Source organism: Epinephelus moara, chromosome 20 (genome assembly GCF_006386435.1).
Source record: "Epinephelus moara isolate mb chromosome 20, YSFRI_EMoa_1.0, whole genome shotgun sequence".
Lineage (NCBI taxonomy): Eukaryota > Metazoa > Chordata > Actinopteri > Perciformes > Serranidae > Epinephelus > Epinephelus moara.
The window spans coordinates 23,924,112-23,951,233 of record NC_065525.1 but is presented as its reverse complement, the minus strand read 5'-3'; the positions used below and the strand labels follow the sequence as shown (position 1 = coordinate 23,951,233).

The window sequence follows — 27,122 nt, the reverse complement described above, 5'->3', positions numbered from 1 at the left end:
CCCCCCCCCCCCCCCCCCCCAGCTGTCCTGGTTCACATGGCCTCTCAGACAAACACAAAAACAACGATATCGGAGGCCAGACCTCCTTCCTGCTGCTCAGGAGGCCACATGGCTGGTCCAGCTGCAGGAGATCCAACTCTTCCTTCCAGCGGCTACTGGACTTTTTAGTCATCGTGCTCATGGTAGGAGCTGTGACACCCAGGTCTCACAGCTGTATTTACTACATCAGCCATTGATAAAAACCCCTTCATGGACTCCACTTCTTGCTGTCTTGGGCAACATAATAAAGAGGCGAGATTAAATGTTTCAAATCGCCTATTTTAGCACTCGGCAAGAACAGTGTAAACAGCTTCATCACACAGAGCTTACCAGACTTTGAAGAAAGTTTACTTTGCACACAATTCAATTGTTTGTCTGTTCGTGATGCTTCTACTTAATCGACTCGATACAAAGGCAGAGAAGTTAAATCTCCAGTGAGAGACGCTTTTTAAGATCTACAGTAGAACATCAGGAATTCAATACAGTGGGGTATATTAGCAATCATGGGAGATCTTTTGATGTAGTAAATTAGATTATAATATATTCCTTTGATTTATGTTTTTTTTCACAGTCTCATTAAAATTCAGTTAAAATGCAACTCAGCAAAGAGATGTCTTTCTTAACTCAGTATTGCTCTATACATGATTCAACTTAATAATGTCACCGCAGTATCGAGTAGCAACACAGTCTCTCACATTTATTACGTCTGCATACAGGCAGATGTCTGTTTCATGTAAACAACAATAAGAAAACAAGCTAAAACACAGTGACTAACCAAACCACAGGATACACACGTTTGGGTTGTATGCTCTGTAAGTGTTGCCCACTCACTTTTGAGATGATGCACTGTGTGATGCTGTGGTTTTTCTGCACTCCAGAAAGCCAAAGAAGGGGGACGAAGCAGCTTAGAAAGGTGCTAAATGACTTGACTTCTCAAAGTCGTCACCTTTGCTCCACCGCATGCTTCCACAGTCTGTCCTCCCAAACCAGATAGTGTGCATATGCTATTGTTTCTGCTCATTATCTCCACCGAGGTGGTTGTGCTTTCTGTACTATTTGTTTGTCTGTTTGTCAGAAGGATAACCGGAGAACTACTGGCCCGATTATCATGAAACTTGGCGTAAAGGTGTAGCATGGGTCATTTCATGGGTTACATTTTGGAACAGATCCGAATCACGGGGCAGAAACAAAAAATTATTTTTCCCTTATGTTAATGCTGAGAGAAAGGACATTTGGCCACACATCTTAAAATCCAGTAGTAAAATTCATTAGTGACGAAACATAGCCAATTGGAAGACATACAATGAGTCCGTATCACAGTCAATATTCACAGGTACCAGTAAGGTGTAAAAATGTCGTCGCTCAACTTCATATGAAATACGTGGGTGAACCAATACAACTGCAACACCATCAATTTTGTAAAGATGCTTTTTTCTCAAACTAAGGTGCTGCCATGGAAAGTAAAAACAAACACATCATGCAAGTAATTATACTCCTATGCACATTCAAATTAGGACTAGGTGATATATTGATATTATATCGATGTTGTGATATGAGTAGGGCTGCAACCCCCCCCCCCCACTTGTCGATCAACCGTTAGTCGTCAAGAAAGATCATAAGTTGGCAAGATGTCACTGGTCACGTAGCCACAGAAAAAAAAAAACCCATGAAACTCTATTAGGAGCTGCGCCTTGTCAAAATAAATCAAAACCGATATTCCTGGACCATGTGGGAATTAACTTTAAAAGGACAGACACAGGAAGTGGCCACGCTCAGCAGTTAATTTCCAGGGCTGGTACCTGCAGTTATTCCACAGGCTAGTTAATAACATGTCAGGCAGGAAATCAAAAGTGTGGGGTCATTGTGAGAAGGTGAAGGACGAACCCAAGGTAATATGTAAACCCATCTTCATTGGTCAACTACAAACATGACGTATCATCTGAAACATGGAAGTAGCTACATGCCCATTAGCCCACAGCGTCATTAACAGGCGGCTCGCTCAGTGTGTGACGTGCACTTGTAGATAAAATATAGGCCTATATTAATGAAGGTTCATTAGTACGGTTTTGTATTTCTCTGTAATGTAGCACAGTGTTAACAATGTTACTGATACTATTCTTTCTCACACCTTGAACTCAAACCATTGTGTTGCCCCGCCCAAAATATATCATTTAATAATTAAATTAATATCTTAAACATGCAGGTGACTTGTCGACTAATGGCCCTAAATGATGACTATTGGTCCACTAGGAAAATTCCCAGTCGGGGGGCAGCCCTAGATATGAGACTACATATCGTCTTGGATTTTGGATATCGTTATATTGTAACTGTTGTCTTTTCCTGGTTTTAAAGACCAGACTGTTCTAGCCGTGCTATTATTTGCCTTTACCCACTTAGTCATTATATCCACATTTTTATCCACATTATGACTATTTAGCAAAATTCACATTGTGTAAATATTTTGTGAAAGCTCGTATAGTTAACTCTAGCAAAATCGATATTGAGGTATTTTATCAAAATTATGATAATATTTGATTTTGTTCCGTATCACCTAGCCTGAATTAAAATATGAATTGTCTGCAATAAACGCCACCAGAGATATTGATTTAAATTTGACTCAAGTAAAAATGTCTTCCTTGTGAACGTACAGTTTGTCATGACAACTGTTTTTGATAACAGCTGCCTCGTTCAAATTATTTCAGCCTGAACATTTCATATTTGTTCATACAAACATGATAATAAAGTGTTTTCTGGCTTTCACAAAACTATGTTAAGTATGAAAGAGCATAATAAACAGCTGAACAGCTGAGATGATTTGGCACAACCATATTTCAACATAACTGTTTTGAAAAAAATATATTTATATATTTCATATATACATACATGGTGATTGTGCTTGCAGATTTGCATATCATAAAAGACTGGACTACTAGCCTCAGCACAGATCTGTGCTCTGTGAGTCAGTTAAGAATGTGGCTTGTCAAAACTTGACACAGTAGGCAGCAACTGATGAAACTCAGAGGAAATGATACGTATGGTGCTTTACAAACAGACGCTACAAACACAGTAATAAGAAAATACAAAAAATAACTAAGAGGTTATTTTGGGACACCACCGTGACTACAGTGGCTATACGACACCGTGCATTTGTTTGTATTCAGAGTCACAGTCAGCGACCAGTTTGGACTTGGAGTGAGAGACAGACTAGGATCATAGCGACAAAAGCAGATCAACAGCAGATTAGAGTGCGGCTCTGCTTGAGGATCTTCCCGCTGCTTCTCTTGTGTGGTCCGGGTTGAAGAGGTGAAGAGACCTCCAGTCAGACCTCGTTTGGAAGAGCAGGGGAGACAGGAAAAGACGGTGCGGCCTTAAGCTGCTCTGCCCTGCTCAGCAGCACATGTGCTGAGTGAGCCAAACGGGGTGGCTTACCACCAGAGGTCTCAGTCAAGGGCAGGACAGTTGAAAGGTCACTGCTAGCTGTCTTGCTATACAAACAGTGCCTCAGCGAGTAATACATTCACCCTCTGAGCTTACCTCGGGCTATTAGAGAGCCTAAACATGACTGGAGATTATCAACAGAGGTTCTCACAGCCAGTGATATTTAGATATCTAATATACAAGTTTTTTATTACAGTAGCTATGGCATTCATGGATATTTAGAGAGTTAAAATAAATTATGGGAATAAGTAACAACCTTAGTATGAGTTCTATCAATTGACTAAATGATGTTTAAAACTGGATTAAAGTGACTCTTCTATCTATTGGCACAAAATAGTATATAATAATCATAACTATGTTTTCATTAGTTTAGAATTACCTAAAAAAAATAAGAATCGTTGTTTTAATAACCTTAGAATGAGCTGTTTATATCCACACAATGAGTGGATCCTCTTGCACTGAGTCCGCCATGTTGTTTTCAAAGCAGCCCAGAGCGAACAAATCAAACACTGGCTCTAGATTCGCGTTTTCACCTTGGACACTGCAGTTCTACTACATGCTCGGCACATGGGAAAAATTTCAGTTCCGCAACCTCACCACTAGATGCCACTAAATCCTACACACTGGACCTTTAACTTTGAATCCGCTTCATGTAAAACAGTAAGTGGTATTTGCCAACTTGATGTTGTCTGACACCCAGTGCTAGATCACACGCAGACCAATGGCTCATGATCACAGCATATGAACATAGCAGCAAAGGCAAAGGCCATGTACAGAGGGAGGGCCAGGAACTTAACCCAGTACCTCCTTTCAGTGCGGTATCAGTGCTAACCAAAAGCCCACAGTGACCTATATAGCATTAACCAAACTCAGACAGGGAAAAAACTAATTAAAAAACCCTACCCTCGACTTGGAATCAAACTGTTTACAGTTTAGGTCTGATTATTGGTTTTCTGTACACCAGTGGTCAGCTATTTGTTTACAGAGAGAGCAGCACAAGTCTTTTCTCTTTAGTCTAGAGGGGACGGTCTACAGTTAACTGCAGTCTAAAACATTATCTGCCAGGCTCAAGATTCTGCATCCAACCTCCAGGTCTCACAGGAAAACGCTGGAATCTCCATATTGATGATAGAGCTCCAATAAACAATGAATCATGTTACTAAGACGCTTTTGTTGAAGAGAACACTGAATGGTTTCAATGTGGCTATTATCATGTCATTGTTTAATGAGTGATCTTTAAAAAAAATCCTTTTTTTAAATAAACAGCACAAAGAAAAATAAGACAATTATTAATTTAAGAGGGAAAAAGTGCCTCTAAGCAACTCAGTAAATTTGTATGTGGACTTATGTGAACTTTCTGATGTTTCGGTACCTTATAAAAGCCCAAAAAAACTATATTTAATCTTCACAGTCTTTACCAGAAATCTCAGCACTACTTAAAGATCGCAATCAGCCACTTTAATATAGCAAAAAATATTATAAAGCCAAAAGACTGATAGATTCACAATCATGTCAAAAATTTAAAAAATATAGAAAACAATTATAAAACCACATATTATCTATAATCGCTATAATGTTATAGCTAAATTTGCAGTATAAAAGAACATCTTGGCTCACCAAACACTCAGAGAAACACTATCCTCTTTATTGGACCACGAATGCTCAGCTTCTATCTCTTATTTTTCACTCAATACATCCTTGGCTTTCAGCTTTCTGGTGTTTTGTCCTCCTTGGAAAAATGTCCTGGGAGGAGGAGAGTGGAGGAGAAAGACTTTCACTCAGTGATTCAGAGGCATCGTGTAAACGCCAGCATTCTCTTTCTGACAACCGGCGTTAATTGCAGATCCGACTCGCCCACACACTCCACATTTCTCCTGGAAGGAGAAGCTGAGACACTGAGATTGAAGTGGGATGAGGAGTGCAGTAAAAGATGCTGCAGCTGCCCGTTCCTCACACCGTCACCACCTCTCATTTCTCCCTTTCCACTGAGAACTTGTGCTAAGACGCTCACACGCACTTACTCACATTTACAGAGACATGCAGGGGCACACAAACATAACATGTAACAAGGCTAAAACATTTAATAAACAGTGGTAGTCATCGTGGAATAGCATCCATCTATCTTACTTCATCATCATATCGTTGATTAAATGATACAGGGTGGAATCTAATAGATGTATTATCAAACCTCTGTGCGTGTGTTTGGCAAAGGGAGAACATTCGGGGTCTCCGAGGTTAGAGCAACAGCTCAGACATTTGTGATCGCTCTATCTGTGCCTTCACAGACATCACATTCATTCCTTTGACTAATACGTGACATAAATTGTTAAAATGATATTCATTTCAGCGGCGTTGAAAGAATCCCTCATCCACACATTAGACATAAGAGCTCACGTGATGTGGATCATGAGCAACAAGGCCCATTACTGGTGAGGCCTGGGGCAGCACACAAGCTAATGACTGCAGATTGAAGGGTGCTTTACTGCTTTGCTTTCGAAATCACTGGCAACCAGCTGGTATGGTAATGTACACGCCGTCAGAACAGCGGTAACATTAAATGGACAGTGAAAAATACAAGTATGCTTTAATAGTACCGCTGCATCAACAACTCGCGTCCCTGAAGAATTACTTTAACAATAAAATTTGTCATTGGTTCGCCCCGGTGACGAAAGGATAAAGTTGTAAAATATTTACCACTGGGGTCAAGGTAACGGAATCATTTTTAAGATATATGTCGGTAAACAAGACACCAAATACATCGCTTTTATCCATGCAATGACACAAAAAAAACACTTTACAAGCTGCAACATGTCAGACAACCACAGACTGAATTCATACTATTATTAACTTGTGAAAATATAAGTGAACAGAGCACCGTTTCAGGTGGTATTTTCTGCTACAACTGAATCAAATCTACTCCTTCTGTACAATATTAATGAGACGTGCATGGTGAAGGCATACACAAGAAAACATTTGAGAAGGTCAGGTTACTGTTGGCCATTGGCCACTCTGGCGAGGGGTTAAGGTCACAAGAGTCCCACAGATTCAAAGAACCACCAGGCAGCTGAGATCCTCTCTCACAAGCTCTGCGACCAAACTGACCGTATGGCTTATCAGAAACGTTCGGTGTGTCCCATATCTTAGTGAAGTCTATCAAGAGAAATGACTGGATACATTTCAGCTCTAACAAGTTATTAACTCTTATCATCTCTTAAATCCAGTAATGACAAAGTGGTTTACTTTATAATTAGGAGATATAGTGTCAGATATAAGGTTCTGATTCACTGTGTATCATGTTAAAGCGCCGAAATAAAAGCATAGGCTTGATGTCATACTACCTCTAAAACATGTCACAAGTTATTAACCCCTGTCATCTCTCAAATCCAGTCATAACTGAGTGGTTTTAAATATACTGTCAGATACGAGGACCTGATTCACTGTACATCATGTTAAAGTGCCAAAATAAAAGCGTAGGATGGCTGTCATGCATCCACTTGTGCTTGTCAGCCACTCTTCTCTTGTTAAACTGTTTCAGACACACTAGTAACAACATGCATGGCACTAAGCAAGTGTAGTGATGTCACCGTGCACGGGCTGACCAGCACCATCTAGATTTCAGTACCACTTACGTCAAGCAGTTACCAAGCTTGGCAAGCTTTAGCGCCAAAAATGCCAAAACTCAAAATATGTCACATAATAATTCACTGTGTTTTAAATGAAAGTAGGTTAAAAGGGTTCAGATGGTTTTTTAAGAAGTTGTTGTAACATGCAAACACACAATTTGCTGTCAACTCAGTATCAGACTGTGTGAACTGCTTGTTGTTGTGATGGCTCAACGGTGTTATTATACACACATTGATTACTATTTTGCCCAAACGGTGCTCCTGTTTTACAAAGTACAGTTTGACATTTCACACTTGCAGTCACAGGATTAACTGCAGGGGAGTTTTAACACTCATAATTCAGATATGAAGCATCTGAGCGGACCTACAGTGAGGCTTATCACATCATTACTGCTGACGATGAATCCTGTAAAAGTTTCTCGCAATTGAATGATATCAACAGCGCGCGCGCGTCTGACTGCGCCCTTTAAACACACACTTGGACGCCAAAAACCTCGCTGGTAATTCAACACGACTGATGACACCGTTTTTACGTTATGTATCTGATATTCCGCACACACCCAAGGGTGAGACAAATTGATAAACAGATAGATAGAGCCCGCAGTTAACGTCTCCGTCTCCCAAATCCTCTCTACGTCTCCCTCTTGCGCTTTTCTACTCTCACTCTCTGTAGAGCTCCGGTACCGCTGCCACACTCCGCAACATTGTTTCTATTTCCGTTACTCACCTTTACTCCCAAGTCAGTTGCCGTGTATAGACACTCTATATCGGTGGCTCCAGTGGATAAGCGTAATTTCAGTTCACATTTACACGCTGACTGCTATTTTAGGGGGAGCTGACAAACTCAGAAAAAGCAAGGCTCCCTCTTGTCAGCGAGAGACTCCTCCCCTTATCTGACGAGCTGCCTCTCTGTAGCTCTCTCGCCCTCCCTCCCTCTCTCTCTCTCTCTCTCTCTCTTACACACACACACACACACACACACACACACACACACACGCAAACCGCCGTCAAAACATTAGAATAAGTAGTAAAAGTCTCTCTGGGAATTAATCTGAGCCACATGTGCACACATTATTACTGTTACACACACTTTGTTTTATAATGTACTGCTGTTGTTTGACTCCTATCACTATCATTATTAACACTTTGTCCCAAACAGTCCTGAGGGTGACTCAGTTACAGTGTAAAACACACTAAACTTACAGAAACTTTGGCACAACTGACAGGGAAAACACCAAAAACAAAAGTACAACAATCTGAATCAGACACCACCACAATGACTGTACAATCTGTTTCCTTCAGGACAACTACTTTCCCAAATTACTCGGCTCGGCTTCATCACATTAGATACATTTGACGTCATATCTCTAAGACAACAGCAATGGAATTCGGTTTAAAGGGCGCTCCCCGCAGCCAATGGGGATCCGCAGCGTCTGTTGAGCAGCCAATTAGAGCAGGGAGGCGGGACCCGCTTGACTCGCATATGAGCATGTCACGTGTACGTGCAGGATCACAGGAGGTGTGGTGCCTGGGCCCACTGGGCTGCGTGTACTGACGTTTGGGAGCAGGTGCGACAGAGATTGAGCACAATTGTCATCTGCTGTTTTAATTATGTGTTTGATACGGAGGGGATGGACGTGTGGCAAAGTTTAGGGAGAGTGACTACATGCACATGGGCACCTGTCAGGAAGATATGTAGCAGTTTAGAGTTGTGTCTAGTTAGCAGTGCAACTATGTACATGAGTAAAAGTTCATTTCCTTGCACTGTATTCAAGACCTGGGTAAAACAGACCCAGAGCTTTAATACAGGGGAAGGAAACTAAGTTTTACTCAAGTATATAGTTTACTCTAGTAGCCTATTTTCCATTTTCTACTACTTTATCCTTCAACTTTGCTTCATTTTATATGAAAATATTGTACTTGTCAAAGAGTTATATGTATATGTAACAAAGTCAAATGTACATGTTATATTAAGTATTATAATTACACAAAATGTGTTTCAGTTGTTATTACCTGACACACTTAAGCCTCCCTAGCCAATATGTGAAACATTTGATACCCAGTTACCCCTATATGTTTACCTTTGGGGGTACTCTGAAGTCGTTGAAATTCGGCGCATGGGCAGTGACTTGCATCGTCAGAAAACAACGAAATAAGGAGTCCTTTAAACCCGGCATGATATGTAGCCGGCTGCTGTTATAGTTAAGCGGGCTCAGCAGCGTCAGAGGGGAATGCAGTGGGACAAGGACGAAAGTTAAGGCGGCAAAAGTCCATCTGGGGCGGGCGGGAGCGATGATGGATGGGTCAAACAAACACTGACTTTCACCCAGGAGAGTGGTGTTTCTGTCCCGTAAGATTCTAAAGCCAAACCCTGTTTTTTTTTCCTAAACCTAGCCAGGTTTTTGTTGCCTAAACCTAACCATGTTTTTGTTGCGTAAACCCAACCACGTGTTTTTGTTGCCTAAACCTAACCATGTTTTTGTTGCCTAAACCTAACCATGTGTTTTTGTTGCCTAAACCTAGCCATGTGTTTTTGTTGCCTAAACCTAGCCATGTGTTTTTGGTGCTCAAACCTAACCATGTTTTTGTTGCCTAAACCTAACTATGTGTTTTTGTTGCCTAAACCTAGCCATGTGTTTTTGGTGCCCAAACCTAACCATGTTTTTGTTGCCTAAACCTATCCACATGTTTTTGTTGCCTAAACCTGGCCACGTGTTTTTGGTGCCCAAACCTAACCATGTTTTTGTTACTTAAACCTAACCACATGTTTTTGTTGCCTAAACCTAATCACGTGTTTTTGGTGCCCAAACCTAACCATGTTTTTGTTGCCTAAACCTTGCCACATGTTTTTGTTGCCTAAACCTAGCCACATTTTTTTTGTTGCCTAAACCTAACAATGTGTTTTTGTTGCCTAAACCTAACCACATGTATTTGTTGCCTAAACCTAATAACGTGTTTTTGTTGCCTAAACCTAACCACGTTTTTTTGTTGCCTAACCCTAATCACATGTTTTGTTGCGTAAATCTAGCTACGTGTTTTTGTTGCCTAAAGCTAACCATGTGTTTTTGTTGTTGAAGGAAAAAAAACATCAATTCACCATGTTGTACCGATGTAGTGCATTTATTTTGAAAGAGACTGTATGTAAACGGTAAATTTCCTGTGAAAAGGGAAGTGTATTTTGAAAGATGACAATGCATGTAACATGCAGAAGTTGACAGTGTCCCAGAAGGTCAACAACCAACGCACCCAGGGTACTGTTCACATCGTATGTGGACGTGGAATGTCCATGACCAAACGTCAATATGTGACAAAGTCGTAGTTGGAATGTGTTGCCTATAAAGGGGTGTCTCCTGCTTCACCTCACCCCTTTTGCTGAGGTAAGCGACTTTGCTCTAGTAGTGAGTGCCGTGTTTAGCTTTGTAAAGCTATGTTTATAAATTCAGTTTATGCTAACATATTCCTGTGTCACTTAATTCGTGTAGGGGCTCGATTTAATATGGTTTTAATTGACGAAGGATTTTGTTTTTACCTCTTGCTGTCAGGTATGTTTTCTGTGTTTCAGCGTACGAAATTGAATGTAAAATGGCCGCCCCTTTTGCTGTTGTGCTCCATGGGAGAGGGGCTCAAGTTAATATGGTTGTATTTGACGGAGGATTTTTTTTTTACCTCTTGCTGTCAGAGCTGTAAGGAATAAACAGAGTTAGCCTCCAAAGATATCCATGGTCTGGGCCTCTTCGTATCAATACAATGCAGACATCACTGGAGTCCACCGGTTACACAGTTTACTCGAATAGCCTATTTTCCATTTTCTACTACTTTATACTTCAACTTTGCTTCATTTTATAGATAAATATCGTACTTTTATTAGATAGTTAAATGCATATAAAATATTAATTTTGGATTTTATTCCTTTTGCACGTATGATCTAATAATATAACAAATGAAATGTCACTGACAGAGGGCATTTTGCCTCTATAATGACTACTTTTTTGATAGTTTAAGTACATTTTGCAAATAATTATTTTGTTTACTCCAGTACAACTCTAAATGATGGACATTTACAGTGTGATATTGCTACTTTTACTTAAGTAAATTATCTGAATCCTCTGCCTCCACCACACCTTGCATCTATTATATTACATGGGACTCAGAAGAGTTACAAGTTGCACACAAGGTTTACAAATTAGACTACTCATTATCTCATAGTAAAGGAATGTCCATTTGCTTTTGAATGACTGCTTCTGCATCATATGACTTCATCATTTTGGTCACAGGACTTCATAAAAACTTTACTGATTACTTCAAGTGTCATTTTAAATTTTAAACAACAATGAGTCACTGGACTAACTGTGTACTCACATGTCTTTCTTTGTTTTAGACATAGCAGTCAAAGCAATCTGCTGTCTCTGCAAACAGAATCAGTGATTTGATGGCACCATTGGCCTGACTGAATAAAACAATGCATGATTATTTTGACATCCTCCTCTAATGACATCCTTGTTTATTACACTGCGCGCACGCTAATGAAGGGAAGGGGTTTTCACAAAGCACGGCTCCTGCTGTATGTGGCTCATTTGTATTAGTCTAGTATAGCCTGGCCCCTAGTGTATTGTGCTACCTTTTTCACCAGTTAGTCCCAGCCCCGAAGGAAAAGACTGTGTTTAGTCTTCCTCATCCCTCCTGTTTCCTCGGGGCGCTAGGCCAAGGAGTCACAACTGTCCTTAATGCCCGTACAGCACAGTTCAGTTGCATTGCTAACCACACCTCAATATATATGTTAAATCCAAAACAAACTGCAGTTTAGAAATCGATTGCTTGAAGTTCATTAAATTTAGTCTGCACAAACCTGCTCCTGGCTCCTGGCTCTTGGCTTTGGGCCACGCACAGGTTCAGGTTAAATGAGGGCGTGCTTTATGGCCACATGAGCCGATGTGAGCTGGCTGTTCCTGCAGTTTGCTGGAGCCTTGGTCCACTTTTTCTTTACTGTGCAAACTGAGGCTCGAGAAGAGAAACCACCACCTGCCAGTAGAGCTACAAGAGTCACTCTGTCCATCATAATCTCTGCCAGTTGAGGATAACTGCACATTACGTGTAAATTAATGTGTGCATCACACATGTGCATGTCCAATCAAAGTGGGAAAAAAACCCTGAAGACTGAATACTAAACCAAAAGGGAACTGGTGGCCACATTAATGCTTCTCACACCCACGCTAGTCCTTTATATTGCGGCATAAGATTGTGGTCATATTGTGGGGCAATGCTCTACTTTCTGTTTGTATGTTGGGGTGGCTTTTGAATGATATTTGTAACCCTATTTTACTGTAGAATTCTGTATGGTTATTTGTGAGTACCAAATGACAGTTTAGCAAGCTTTTATTGAGAATATACAGGCACACTTTTTAATCATATGTCGCTAATCTGTATGGTAGTTTTCCTGCAATGCAATTATGCCAAATTAATTTCCTTTATTACGTGGATGGCTCAGATTGCATTCTATAGCAATAATAAAACATACAACACCCAGAAGTGCTTATAAAATGAAAATGTAACACACAAGAATCGTCTGTTCTCAGTGATATTTGGATAGAATAAAAACTCATTCACCTTTTCTTGCTATCTGCAGATCAAGACATAGGTTGTCAATAATACTGCTGCAACTTCATGTGAATGTAGTATTATAATAATGAAGCAAAGTTTGTAATAAAGTGCTTGGTCCAAAAGTGAAAGCCAATTTGCAGTATTGCATAAAATAAAAATACTACTAAAAATACAACTGACGGCAGTTTTCTCTTTTTATCGTCATATATATGCATGTAATTCTGTTCTTTCCTCTGCATTGTCAATAACGATAGTCACGACTAAAAAGAATTAGACAGAAGCCGTCCCCAGCTGTTTTCTTGGAGTGCTTTCAATCAGTAAAGTTTCTGCTGTGCAGTGGTTCTTAGTGAGCTCAGGCTGATGCCAACTGACAACAGTGTGGATCCAAATTGCTCTCAGCATCTCCTTTAGCAGCACTTTTGTGTCGACATGCACCCCTCCCATCTTCCCAAAGTGATGCCAGCAACAAAAAAACAATGATGCTTGCAAAAAAATACAATCAACACCGAGGTAATTTACAGCAGCTCATTAAGTTTCACCTCAACATGATGCCACAACAATACAGGTGGTAAGATAGTTTCTCAAATCCACATAATCACACAAAAGACAAAAACTTGTAATAGACAGACAAATTGAATCAATCTTGTAATGACATAAGTGTTAATTGGCATCACATTTCCATCATGTGCAAGGAGTCAAGACTTTTCCCAACACCTGTGTCTCACCTGTTAGTCGTTGTTGCACAAACGCCTTCACAGAACCTGCTGTTCCAATCTCTCCACTTTTCCCCCCCTACAAGTTTTGGCTTTCTTTATCTCTTCCTTTCTTTCTGTCTACAACACTTCCGTTTCTCTCTGCTGCCTTTGTTTCACTCTGCCCATTGATTTACCTCAAAGCCAGACCAGCTGGCTTTGGATGCTTCCCTCAGAGCCCTAAGAGGCCCGTCTTCACGCGCTGTTCCTCCTCGTGTCCCTTGGTCTCTCTGCCGGCAGAGAGCAAGGGGGGCAGTGGTTTGAAAGGTAGGACCCCAGATGGACATAGACATGTCGGGCACGTGTTATGTGACGGGGCTTGGCTCAGGGCTCTCTGGGCCAGCCACAGCTGTCAGTCATAACTCCAGAAGGTGTTGAAGATTTCTCCTTCCTCCCACAGACGGCTGGGAGGAATGCAAAATGTAATTTTCTACAACATAGTGAAACATTTTAGGGAAAAAATACTTTTTATGTGTGATTCTTCTTTGAATCTATTGCAAAAATAAGTCTTCATAGTGCAACATGTTTTCATGAAAATTAAACTGTATCAAAAGTCCATGTGAGGTAATTTGCCTTTTTAATTATATGGAGGAAGTGTATTTTGTAAGTGATGCATTTCAACAAGTTGCAGGGACATGCCAAATAACGGTTTGTTCCAGTAGGGCTTTGATGCGCGACAGCTGGCATTTCCAACATTGCACCAGACCACAAATAGACCCAGACACTCTCTCTCTCCAATTAAAAAAGGGGACTAAAACACGCGTCTCATGCAGCGAGCTTTATTAGGCTATATAAGTCAAGTCTGATCTACAATACGATAGCGAGGAAAGAAATAGATGTTTATTTTGTAAATGAGAAAAGCACAAACAGATCACTGAGTCACACAGTTTTCTGAGACAGCGATCTGACCACCGAGCTCTGAAATAACATTTAATTATCCGAGGCTCATTAAAACAGCCTTTCTGAAAAGCCCTCAACACCCCTCACCAATCCGTGGCCCCTCCACTCGCTGCACACTACACATTCAGTCATGGGACAAACACTGCAGACAAATGCCAGACTACAGTTTCAGTGACTTTCGAGATAACGACTCTGCAATATAAAGTTACCCATGACATACCCTGCAGTGAGAGTTCCTTACATAACCACTAGTTGGGTTTGTTAAACAAATCTGCAATTAGTTGAAAGTACAAAAGTATTACAATCTAGAAGGGTTACTGTAAAGTGCTTAAAAATGTGTTGAATTATTTAATTGGTGGTTTCAAAGTGCTAAAACTCTCCATCCATAGTGATTTTAATCATATTGATGGCACAAAACTCTCCCAACAAAGTCGCATTTGAGGAGACCGCAGCGATGTGTTAGATAATCAAGATCAAGATCTAAAAATACTCCATGTCTCACAGTTTGGATCGCTTCTCTCATTACCCACTGTAATTAAAAGTAACCAAGGCCTGCCGGCTCCAAATAGCATAGAATAGCACACAACTGTTAATGTGAGGGAATGACACTTGAAATGAAAACCCCTCATGATATCAGTTAGCTGAGGAAAGTGGAGCAGATAACCAAAGCTATAACATCTCCAGTGAATGTGGGTCAGTAGAGAAGTGTCCAGTTCAGTTTTTGTGGTCAAACTGCAGTCAAACGTTCTTATGCAAAATCAAGACAATGCAGCTTCGGTGTATTTGTTATACAGGTTTAATGACAGGCACGACTTCTCAAGCGCTGTGTGATGTTTTTCATCTTGTTTATATCTCACTTCTGTACAACTTTGACACTCTGCAGTAGGTTTTGTGGAGCGTCTGTGCTCTTCCTGAGGCGGAGAACGACGGCACACAAAGGTCCTTATGATGAGCTGATGATCTCTCCTGAGATTACCAGCCTCTTGGGTTTCTTAAAGTATTCTTCTCTGTTTATCGTGCCGCTGAATGCTTATCAACTGCAAGGTGGAGTAGTTTGCTTGATGCCCCCCTCCCCCTCCCCCACCCACCCCCGCCTTCTTTTTCCTGCAGATGTACAGAGATCCAGATAATAACACAAGCTCTTTAATTATCTCCAATATTCACATGAGCCTATAGCTCCATTTATAAAACGTAGTCTCCGTCGTACTGAGCTCATTAAAAATTGAACAAGGTCAGGAATGAAACTGCTCTTACCATTATTCATTTTGTCCCTAATTTCAACTATTATTTAATTAATCACCTGAAATGACTCGAATAATTCACAATGTCATAAGTTGCTGGGAGATATTAGCAGTGTTCGTACTTGCAAACATGCAATTTTGTAAACTAAATGGAACAAGTCACTTTCTCTATTTCATTAATTTTTTTTTTAAGTAAGAGCCATCTGTAAATGTCTGTGGTTTCATGTATTGGGAAAAAAACGACATTCATGATGCCTTCTCTGGCTTTTAGGAGATCCAACTTTGATGTTCTGTGAGGCATAACGATCATTTTGTACTTAAGCGCTTGTTGGCGAATTTCACAGATTTTCTGACTTGATGATTGCATCATAAGCAAAAACCTTGTTGCATGTCTGTGTGTATGTGTGAGTTTCTGACATCGCCAAAGCCAGTCAGCAGGTGCCATCACTTCTCATTCCCACCATTTACAGTGTAAAGACATGTTAAGGACGAGCAGGATCAAGGGAGACTGCCAAAGGGAATGTGTGGGAGAGACCACTTTATAATTTCTGCCTCTCAGCCAGTTCTTCTTGGCATTTTAGCCACGATTCCACATCAAGCTAACGCTACTGTAATTCAGTTTGTCAGGCTGTATAGCACGAAAGCTAAAGATATCTGAATGTACTGTCACTGTTTACCTGTAGGCAGCATTTAGAGAACACACACCACTCTCCGCTCCAAATGCTGCTTTTTAGCTTTACATTAGTTTTAACTGATAGGTGGCACACTGATGATGCCTGTATTATAGTGTGCAGTAGGTCCACATTTTTTCAAAACACATATTAGAACATTTTCTTTATCCCAACTTTTGTTTTTGCTCTTGTGTTTCTTGAATTGCTTCTACGCCGCTGCCTCTGAAGACAAGCAGAATATTACATGCATATTCCCTCACAATGCTCTATTACTGCACGGTTGATTTCTAAAAACCTACCCTATCACACAATTGTAGGTAGTAGGTGCCCAGTTCTCACTAAGCATTATGACTCACACCAGCGCATAGAGCAGCTATCCAACTCTAATCCACAAGAGATAATTTGGTATTCATGTTTTACAAATGTGCTTGAGAAAAATCCCTAAATCTTTTTGGCAAGTGCAGTCGAGAAAGTCGTGCAAGCATGTCATCCGCCATGAAAAGGCAGCGGGATGCTTGAGTAAAGCGGGGCTTTGTCTCCTGAATTCAGCCTGAAAGACACTGCCATCATCAGCTTTCTTTGTTGCAGACTTTGTCTTTCCAGTATTTTACTGGTTTCTCAAAGGTAAATAGAGGCTTGACTCAGTGGGGCACATGCAGTTTTTCCCTACAACAGGTAATAAATTTGCGTGTCAGGCCTGCGCGTCACAGATTAAACATGCTTTGTTTGGGATGATTTATGAGTGTGATGTCGTGCTGGGTGCACTTGGCTGTGAGGAGCTGAGGGTTTGATGGTGGTGAGGGGGTAGCAGGTGGGGCGGTGGGTTGGTGAGTGTCAGATTTGTCTTACAGGAAGACTGATCTGTAGCTGCTCCGAGGGTGCCCACTGCAACACACACCTCTGTCATTAATCACGCACAGCCTCGGAGTACAGAGTGCTTTGTCTTCTCCTCCTCTCACACCAGTGCTGCAAGCTGTCACCATCCTGAGAAAAGCTTACTTCAGAACAACTATCAAGAAGTAAGAGGAACTGCTGGTGCCTTTCTGAAACTACAAGGTATATATGTATTCCCACAGAGTAAGATATAAAGTTGCAACACTAAAACAAGACCTTTTACTCAATTTACTCATATGGCAACAGTTATATATAGCTATAAAACTAAAAGAATCACTCACATACAAGTTGCATTAATACGTTGTGGTCTTTGTCTAGACATTGCCTGACTACAATATCTGCACTATTCCTGTACTCTTCCTCCTTCAGAGAAGGTTACTTGGATATACAGGATTAAGATCATTCACTATCCTTACGAAGAAACAGCTGATTCAGCAAGCAGCAGAGCTAAAAGCATGTTGACTTATAATCCAAATACAGGCGACCGCTGATGCCCCAGTTTCTACTGATCTAACACACTCACTCCTTCCATTCGGAGCTTGAGTTTGAGGTAATTAATCACGGCAGCGGTATAAAATTAGAGATCTTATTTGAGGGTGATTAGGTGATTCTTGAACATCATGAAAAAAAAGCATTGTCATCAGATCACAATGCATACATTTGGCTGATCCCTTAGGCCAAAGAAACTAGTGATATGTGCATTCAACCTCCAGGGAACAATGAGAAAGTGCAGCCCTTTCAAACAAACAACTAGACGTGTGTTAGTTGCAACTGAGATTTAAGTTACCTGCATTATCTCTATTATAGTCACAGTTTGATGTCTTGCAGCAGCCCCTGTCTAACACAAAAACCTCCCTTGTTTTCATGGATATAACAGGAATAATTAGCAATACTGTGGCAGGAAAATGGGTTTTACGAGACCAGAGAGGTGAAAAAAAGTCAATACACAAAGGAGATAAAACATGGTATGGTGAAGAGGGCAGAGAAAGAGTACTAAAAGTTCAAGCACAAAAGACAGGAGGTGTTCGTTCCTGAGTCTGTGGCTCAAGAGTTTAAGTTCTAAAAACAGATCTTTAGAAAAGAGGCGAAGCAGAAAGCGCAGCAAAGCATTAAATATCAACCTTCCAGTTATATACATCCTCTAATCTTAAGTGTCTAAAATCAGCATGAAACCTGTACCTGTTTTCTCTGTGCATTTTAATGTATCCTCTGCTCCATGAAACTGTGAAATTTTCACATCAGAATCTATATATTCCACTGACTGAAATATAGGCTAAAATGTGCCATCTACCCTAGGCATCTCATAAACAGTTCATTTCTGAATGTAACCCTAGGTGGTCAGGAAGGGGAATAACGATCTGTCAAAATAGAGCCCAGATCCACAAAGCGTGCTTTCAGTGTGCAGGGCCAGATATGTGAAGTATATAATTGCATGCACTGTTTAACATTTATTACATTCAGTACACCATTGCGGTTTGTTTATCGTAACATACCAGGCAAACAGAGTTTATGTGTGCCTAAGCAAATATTTGCAGCACTATATCAAATTCAGCTACCAAATTAAGGATATCAGAGAGGCCAAATAGGGTCGTGTGTGAAATAACAGAGTTGTTAGGCCATCCGCTGTTCCATACACAGATTGCCCTATCACACGAGTTGTTGAAGTGTTTGCACACAGAGCTTTGCCGCCTGCGGGCTTATATATCACACTGTGCCTTATTAAGAGCTTTAACAAAATCTGGCTTTCACTAGCCCCCCTTAGTCACCACTCTGAGGGCAGCAGTCTTCAGGACCTCAGTTTGCGCACAGCCCCGTCTAAACGCCTCGTCCCCCCTAAACAGATTGGGGCAGTGTACATGTGCTCGATAGATAAAAGGCGAGAATGGAGATATTACGGCTGTGCTGTATAAACTCGTAGCAGAAGTGGTCTAAAGTGATATGCTTCTTTCTGCTGGTGTAGGAGATCAGACACACTCAGCTTTATTGGATGTCATGGCTTGATGTGATTCAGTTTTATTTTTCAACAGACTGAACTGCCTATTTAGATGTGCACCACTAAATCCTTCATATTATTCCAATAAAATTCAAAAAGTGACTTGTGTTGAAAACATTTTTTCCCTTTTAAAAATGTCATTTATAGCCATATTTTACGGTAACAAGTTCTGATCACCATGAAGAGAGCATGGTTATGGTCTAATGGTACAACTTCAGCCGTCAGATAGACAAGCCATTCACTTTTATGCAAAAGTAATGAGCAGTGGTCCAAGTGAGTGAACCGCTGACCCGTGAATTGATTATCTCCAGCTGCACACTGACCCGCTGAAATGACTTCACTGTAATCGTTGAAAGTTATGATGTATTCTGGGTGTAGCCTAGCCTGTGTCCTATTCCTTTCAGTCACCAAAATAGAGGACTCCATTTTATTATAGCATGCTGGGAATTCCCCTCCATTTCCTCATGCTCTTGACCTCCCACTCTCCATTGTATGTGCGAGGAGAGGGTCTGGGGCCAGAGTAGCCTATGCAGCTCTGCCAGGCTGACAGATCGGCTCGTCGTGCCCTCTGCTGCTCCGTCTGCACTGCGGCTCCATTGTTCTGCCCTCTCAGGCCGAGCCGCGGGGCAACTCCTCACCATTGTGTCTGACAGACCTGCAACCTGATACCATGGCAGCAGGCGCCTGCCTCCGTCCCTGTGGAGCACTGATGCAGAATATATATGTGCATGCGGCTGTGTATGTGTGTACATTAAGTGTTAATGGAATTTACACATACAAAGAATTGTAAGACATTTGTGGTTGTAACTTAACAGAAGCAAAGTGTGGATAAAGTGTTGTAAATATGTGAATTATAATCAGGGGCTTTTAGCAATTAGCCATAACTATCACACAGGGGAAAAAAATAACGTGATCTATGCACCATATAGGCAGAGGAACAAACGTGGGACCACACCGTAGTAGGTAGGACGTATGTCTACAAAGGCCCAATGCTCCCGTTTAGTCGCAAACTATACACTCACAGTCACAGCTTTACTGCAACAAGAGGAAGACTGACATCTTATCTCACCTCCACAGAGAAATGGAAAAACTGAGCCTGAAGAAGCCTATAGTGCAGACACAACACAACAGCCTATACACATCAAAGCAAGCCCCAACCAAGCTGAGCATGCCGTTGTGTGTCACTGAGGAATAGTCCTCTTTTTATGTAACACACAGATGATTAAAGAGTTCAACACAGCAAGCAGACTAATGACTCCACTGGGTTGCAGGGGAACTCAGGAGAGGAGAAGGCAGGGCCTCTGGAGAATACTTGCTGAAACAGGGATAGGTTCTAAAATATACAAATTTATTCATCAGAAAGCAGTCTTTTTATGTCATCGATGTGTGCGTGTGTGAGTGTGTGCAGGTGGCAGAGAGTGAATGTGAGCGAGAAAGGCGGGGGGGGCAGGGGGTGGGGGGGTTGGGGGGGGGGGGATGAGAGAGAAAAAGAGATAGCAAGTCTGATCGTATCAGCCCTCTGTGAGCTAAAAAACATCAAGCAACCGGTAACAACCACCATGAAAAAAGCTGCAAACCCTGTCGTAATGTTGGCTTCACTCTCCGCATCTTCATTTCTTCTCTAATAGCATAATAGATATTTTAAATAGCATTAATAAGTTATCTTGCACCATTTTATCAGGTCACAATTAACACATTACTCTCTCTGTTGAGTTTTCATTTGCTGCCTTCCCCCCTTAGTTCATCATACATGGTCATAGATGCTAGTGTGTACATACAGTATAGTCAGATTTTTTTTTTCCAGTCCCTTGCAAGAGGTGACACAGTGATGAATTATTGTGCTGCCTCTGGGACAAAGTGCAGGAATTATTGTCAGTCACTATAGGAGGAGGAATTAATGACCACTACCCAGTGGCAAAGGGTAATCATATGAGATTAAGAAAAAAAAAGATATCTTCAGGCATAGAAGGTGCAACATTTGATCCTGTAATCAGGTGCACGAGGATAAAACTTACACATCAGCAGCCATTCTGGTGGGGATTATGTCTCAATAAAACGCTGGGAAAATGTGGAGTTTCATAACACTGCATATTAATTTGGCAAAGATTGTGTAAACAGCCCGTAAAATGACACCGAATTCAAGTCTGAGTTAATTTTCGAATAGTTAATCTTCCTTTTTCATTAAGTCTGTTAACCTTGGTAGAAAATATTCACATGGATTGTAATATACTCAGTATATACTATATTAGTATTCACATACAGTATACTGTATCTTCTATGAGGAATATTTTGACAAACTATACTAAACTTCAGTGTCTCTTTCACAGTGATGGACTGCCAATACTAACTTAATCAGAACTCTCTAAAGTTTTCTGTGCTACTGTCAATGAGCCAAATACATCAGCCACTGCAAAATATAATGTATTATTAAGTTTGAGCTCCAATGATTTTTTCTACCAACAAGGTCATTACATTGATATTGCAAATCCCCAGAGCTGCTGTGTTCAACTGGGTTAATATGGTTTCCTCCCACTCTCCAGAGATCAGTCCAGGTCACATTCAGTGTTGCAAAATCATAGCAAGACGTTGTTTAGAGTAGCAAATAGTAGTGTTTCGATCACTTGTTTATAAGGTATTAGCACAGCTGAATGCAGATCTATGCCCCTGTAGTTCTCACATCAAAATTTGAAGTTTTAATGCATAGAAAATAGAAAGAGACTAGAACAGATGTTTCAGTGCAAATCAACATAATGGGATGGTCAGAATGGTGACCAATTTTATGTGTCTGTTGCAAAGAACTGTGACCATAGTGGGCAAACTTTCATATAAGCCGACTTGTGGCAAGTTGCAGACTAACTGAGGTAATCACTTATCCTGTCAGGGGTCGCGGGGGGCTGGAGCCTATCCCAGCTGGCATTGGGTGAGAGGCAGGGTACACCCTGACACATAGAGACAGACAACCATTCACACTCACATTCACACCTTCGGCAAAAATTTTGAAGTCACCAATTAACTTGCATGTCTTTGGACTGTGGGAGGAAACCGGAGCACCCGGAGAAAACCCACACTGACATGGGGAGAACATGCAAACTCCGCACAGAAGGGCTCCCCCAACCCGGGGTTCGAAACCCCCATCCTGGGCTCGAACCAGGAACCCTCATGCTGTGAGGCAACAATGCTAACACTAAAAGATTATACAGTAACGACAAAACAAGCAGTGGAGTCGTACGAAGCATGGAGAGGCGTCTTTTGTGCACTATCTCTGTTGATTATAGGCTCAGGCTATTTGATTAGCATCAACATGAGACAGACAAAAGGAAAAGTGTGTGCTGCATGTACCATAGGCCAAAACGGAGTTCTCAAACTAGTGAGCGTGACACACTGTATGGCCTCACTAGCATGTCTTGTCATCATAACAACTAACAATCACCTTTTTCCTTTGAACTAGTCCAATGACCAGTCACTGTTTTGCAAGTCACAAGTAAGTCTTTGTGCATTAGTCCCATTTTAAGTCCCGAGTCAAGACAGGCAAGTTCTGAATCAAGTCCAAATTCAAGGTTGACCAATCCCAAGTCAAGTCTTAAATATTGAACTTCTAGTCTCAAACAAGTCATAATGCACTCTTTGCCAAATTTTATGCTATTGTGCTGATTTTGTATTCTTCTGTCCGTTCTTGCATTTAACTCATCTTAAATTGGGAAAATGTCTATAACTTTCTTTTCCAAAAGTGGCTTGGGGGAAGGTATCAAGTAGTTTCAAGTCAAAAGGCTCAAGTCCAAATGAAGACATGAGTCACTGGTGTTAAAGTCCAAGTTGAGTTGCAAGTCTTTTTTGATGTTTAGTAAGTCGAGTCAAAAGTCATCAAATTAGAAACTCTAGCAGTCTAAGTCGAGTCCAAGTCATGTGAGTAGGGTCCCCACCTCTGCCAATGATCAGAACAAACAGTTCGACATCCTTTCTACTCTTATTCTATTTCTATGTTTGAATGTGTTTAATGATGTAACATGGGCTCCATGGTGCATTGATGCCACTGTTTCTGTGCATGTATTGCTACTGGTTTTCATCCACAACACATCCACCAAATGGGAGCAAACATAACTTCAAGGAAACATTTCAGATTTGTAAATTAAAGTCCATAAATCCTTGCCATATCATGAAGTTGATTTTCCACTTTGTTGATGTTGGCCTATTTGATAATGTTACGATGCTCTCTCTCTGTCTCTCTCCTTCACCCGTCCATTTTCTATACCTGCTTATCCTGCTCATGGTCGTGGGAGGTTGGAGCCCGTCCCAGCGCACATTAAAACAAAATGGAAACTATATACTGGACAGATTGCCAACCACAGCGCTCCTGTACTTCATTTGTCGTTTTTATTTCTTACTTTGTTGTATCAGTTGATAGCATATGGCTGCTTTTTCCTTACCTTTTCCATTACCTTCTCTACCTTTGTCTTTTTAATCATGCAGTCATGAGAATAAAGAGGGGTTTTCTGAGTTTTGAATTTTGGGGGGATTCCATTCGCTCTCCTATTGACATAACTCTGAGGCTGTTGCAAACCATTGTGCTGAGAGGAAGCATATTCCGTCCTTAGATTGAGGTGCTATTTTTACAGGTAGCCAACATATTTTTAGAGACTCATTGTAATAAGCTGAACAAGCTTTTACAAGAACACATTTGTAAAACTATTCAGAAAAATGGCACCAACTACACAGGGTTGTAAAAAAAAAAAAAAAAAAAAAAAAAAATCCACAGTAATGAATATATTAACATATGGGAAGTTATCGAGGAATCATCTTGTTACAATTGATATAACTACAGAAGAATTCATACTTAATGTGAAACATTGTGCATGTATGAAGTTGTTTTAATACTGCTAATAAATAGAATTGTATTTTTTTTGGCATACATACAAACCACGAAGGAGAGAATTTGAGATAACCTGTTTTAAAAGCAAATCTTTTTACTCAAGTGTATTTGAGCATTCATCCTCTCTGATTCCATTTAAATCTCTTTCAATTCAATCTAGGGATTGTTTAATTTCAGTTTCATATCCACAAGAGCTTTGCTACCCCTTCTCTTTAGTTCAGGGCCTCTTTTAGAAATAGAACATAAAACCCAGAACACACATCCTTTTAGAGGAAGCGATCTTCATCCTTGGATATGGCATTGAAATAGTAAATGCAAATCCACTCAAATGGTTACTCCTCATGAGTGCGATCCAGCAGGGATGACAACATAAACAATGGTGCAGATAGTTGTTCAAACCAGCCGCACATTGCTATTGTTAGGATTAGCATGGTAATCTCAGGGCTGGAAAAGCTCACTGCAGGGACACCTGATCAGCCCGGGTGGATAAGTGTTTGTTCCTTTTTCATTTCAGGCAATTACTACAAGTAGACAGCCTCCATATTATGATGGACATTTAGATTGATGTTGCATGAAGTTGAAACTAGAGGACAAAACATAAGAGAAGTGTGTGCAAGATAAAAATTATGCGAGAGACAACGAGGAGGCCTATAACGAGGCAAAGAGAAGGAGAAGGGGAAATATAAAGGAAGAGAAAACGGAGCAAAATGAGAGCTTGTGTTTGTCTGGATGGGCAGAAGGCCCGCAGAGCTTGGCAGGAGTTCTGCTTCTGACAGCAGCTGTGGCCTCAGTTTTATATCTTAAGGTGGTGCCTTGACTCCGCACCAGCCTTTCTATCTCCAGCTCTCATGTTTTCAATCAGAGGGGACCATAAATTATTGTCAGCAGTAATCACAGCTGTCCATCGTGGGCCTGCTGAGGGGTCCCAGCCTGTCCTGGTGCATCAAGTCACACTGGATCATGGCACCTCTGATATGGGCAGTGGGAAGGCCCTGCAAGCAGGGTAAGATACCACACAAAAAGTTTAAAAGAGGCTTTGCTTATCTGAGAACCTGAAGCAAATGAAACTGATCTGCTGGATGAGGGGATCCAAGTCTGATTTAAAGGAATAGTGCACCTGAATGCCACCTTTTACAGCTTAAAAAATGATATACATAAACAATGATGCCACCCCACAACGACCGGGTCATGAGTTATGAGAGGGGAAGTGTGTGTCTTTCTTTAAAGTTTTATTATGTTACATGAATCATATTGTGCCTTTTTGTTTTAGGCCACTCACTCACACGTACACTTGACCTCCATGCCAAATTTCAGCCTCCTGGGGCAAAAACTGTAGCCGCTAAAGGGTGGGGAAATTTTTGTGGACCGACCAACCAACAGAGCGACCTATAGAGCAGCTGGTCGCGGCTAAAAATATAGACAAATATAAGATACATAGCGGACTGCTGACTCATGGAAAATTACATGTTATCCTCAATAGTTAGGAGTAAGCTCAGATGATACTTCCTGTGTTTATTTTTTTGTTTTAACTTTGGTAGAGTTTTGATGACAAGGGGGCGAGTTGTTAACTGCTGAATATTAAATTTCCGGTGAACAATTCCTTTTATTCTGTAATGTTGGAAAGGAACACAAAATGACAGACTGTACATCTGTGATCAAACAAGATCATTAATTGTTGCATTCTTTAAAAAAAAGATGTGTTTTTTTTTATTTCTTTCTAACCCTGAATGAGAAGGGAGAATGCCTGTTAGATTTTTCACTAAATGCTGGCACAGCTCTCCTCCCTGAAGTCGTAAAGCAGACAAAGTGGGTTTCCCCTCTTTCTTCTGTCCGCAAAATTCATCTGGCTCCTTTGGCAAGCTGCCCGGGTAATCGTGGCACGGTCTGTGTTTTTCACGACAGCACTGTTATTTTGCTGTGAAAACTCTCAGCATGGGGTGGCACACCCACCTCTGGCAAGACACTGCTGTCAGAGCTGATCAGCAGAGAGCAGCCTTCCCTTTCAATTAGCCTTGTCTGTCTAAGAACAGGGCCAGGAGCACCAGCACACAGCCACACAGGCACCCAGTGAAGGAACAGCAAGGAGAGCAGGTGGGAGGAGAGGGGAGAGCTGGAGAAGTAAGCCCCAAAACTCCAAACGGGGACTGAAATACCCTCCACTGCTGTGTGCTAAGTCCCTCTGTACCAGAAAAGGGCTCTGCCATGGCACGTCACAGTAAACACAGGCAGGCTCCATGGAAACACGGCCATTTGGCAGAAAAGCATGGGATGAGATATGGCACCAATGAGGCAGATAATTCCCTGAATAACTATATCTTCCCCCTCATGTGCTATCACGGTGATGAAGAGCGTGCATGTGTGCGAACGAGGGAGAGAAAAAGAGAGCATGCGGCAAAACAGCCATGTCACATGTTGGAGTTACTTGGGAAACAACACACCACAATTTATATGGCACTAATCAAGACACAAATTAGAGGTTGTTTGGGGAGCTTATGAACAGTGTTGAAGGGGCTCGAGGAGGAGCGCTGGGAGTGAAAAGAGAAAGGGTGGCAGCCGTGCCCCTAGGTTGTTTGTCACAAATGCCACATCCAGGTGGGATTTGCAGAGCTGCACCCTAGCCAGCATCTTTCTCTCAGTGGAAAGAGCCTGAGGTGGAGGATGGTAAACATGGGCAGCTGTAACACAAGCACAAATGTCCCCGTGGGCTCGGCTGGGGATTTTCAATAGAGAAACCGCTAGGAGGAAGCACTGTATCGATAACCTTATCAAGTCTGTAGACATTCTTAGCATTCAGAATACTGCTTGCAGATTCACTTCTGCACATTTCAAACACTGCACTACCAACAAAGTGCAGGCAAAGTAGATCCAACCTTTAAGTAAGTCTGACTGGATGGAAAACTTACTTCAAAGGCCTGTCTCAGGTTAAAACAGAACGCAATCTCAACACCTTGAGCCTTTTCTTCCTGTTCTGGTGTTTAGTTCAACAAAGCCAAGTGTGCTGAATAAAAGCAGGAAATAAGAAGTCACAGAGAAGAGGAGGACTGCGTGGTATGCTGCTCCAATTTTCCGAGCTTCATTTTTCCCTTACTGTTGAAGAGATGCTCTA

At 41.3% G+C, this 27,122-nt stretch overlaps 1 protein-coding gene across 6 annotated transcripts in view; it reads right to left on the bottom strand.

Annotated features, from left to right (window-relative positions):
- mef2aa (myocyte enhancer factor 2aa) overlaps positions 1–13,654 on the bottom strand; it is a 72,449-nt gene extending 58,795 nt beyond the window's left edge. For 4 of the 6 annotated variants that reach the window (XM_050073615.1, XM_050073617.1, XM_050073612.1 and 1 more), the window contains exon 1: positions 7,828–7,989. The gene's annotated coding sequence lies outside the window, so the exon portion shown is untranslated. Of the gene's footprint in view, positions 1–5,094; positions 5,221–7,827; positions 7,990–13,423 lie in introns of those variants that run through there. The other 2 variants (XM_050073613.1, XM_050073614.1) reach the window with 2 other exon arrangements.
- Positions 13,655–27,122: the final 13,468 nt, after the last annotated feature.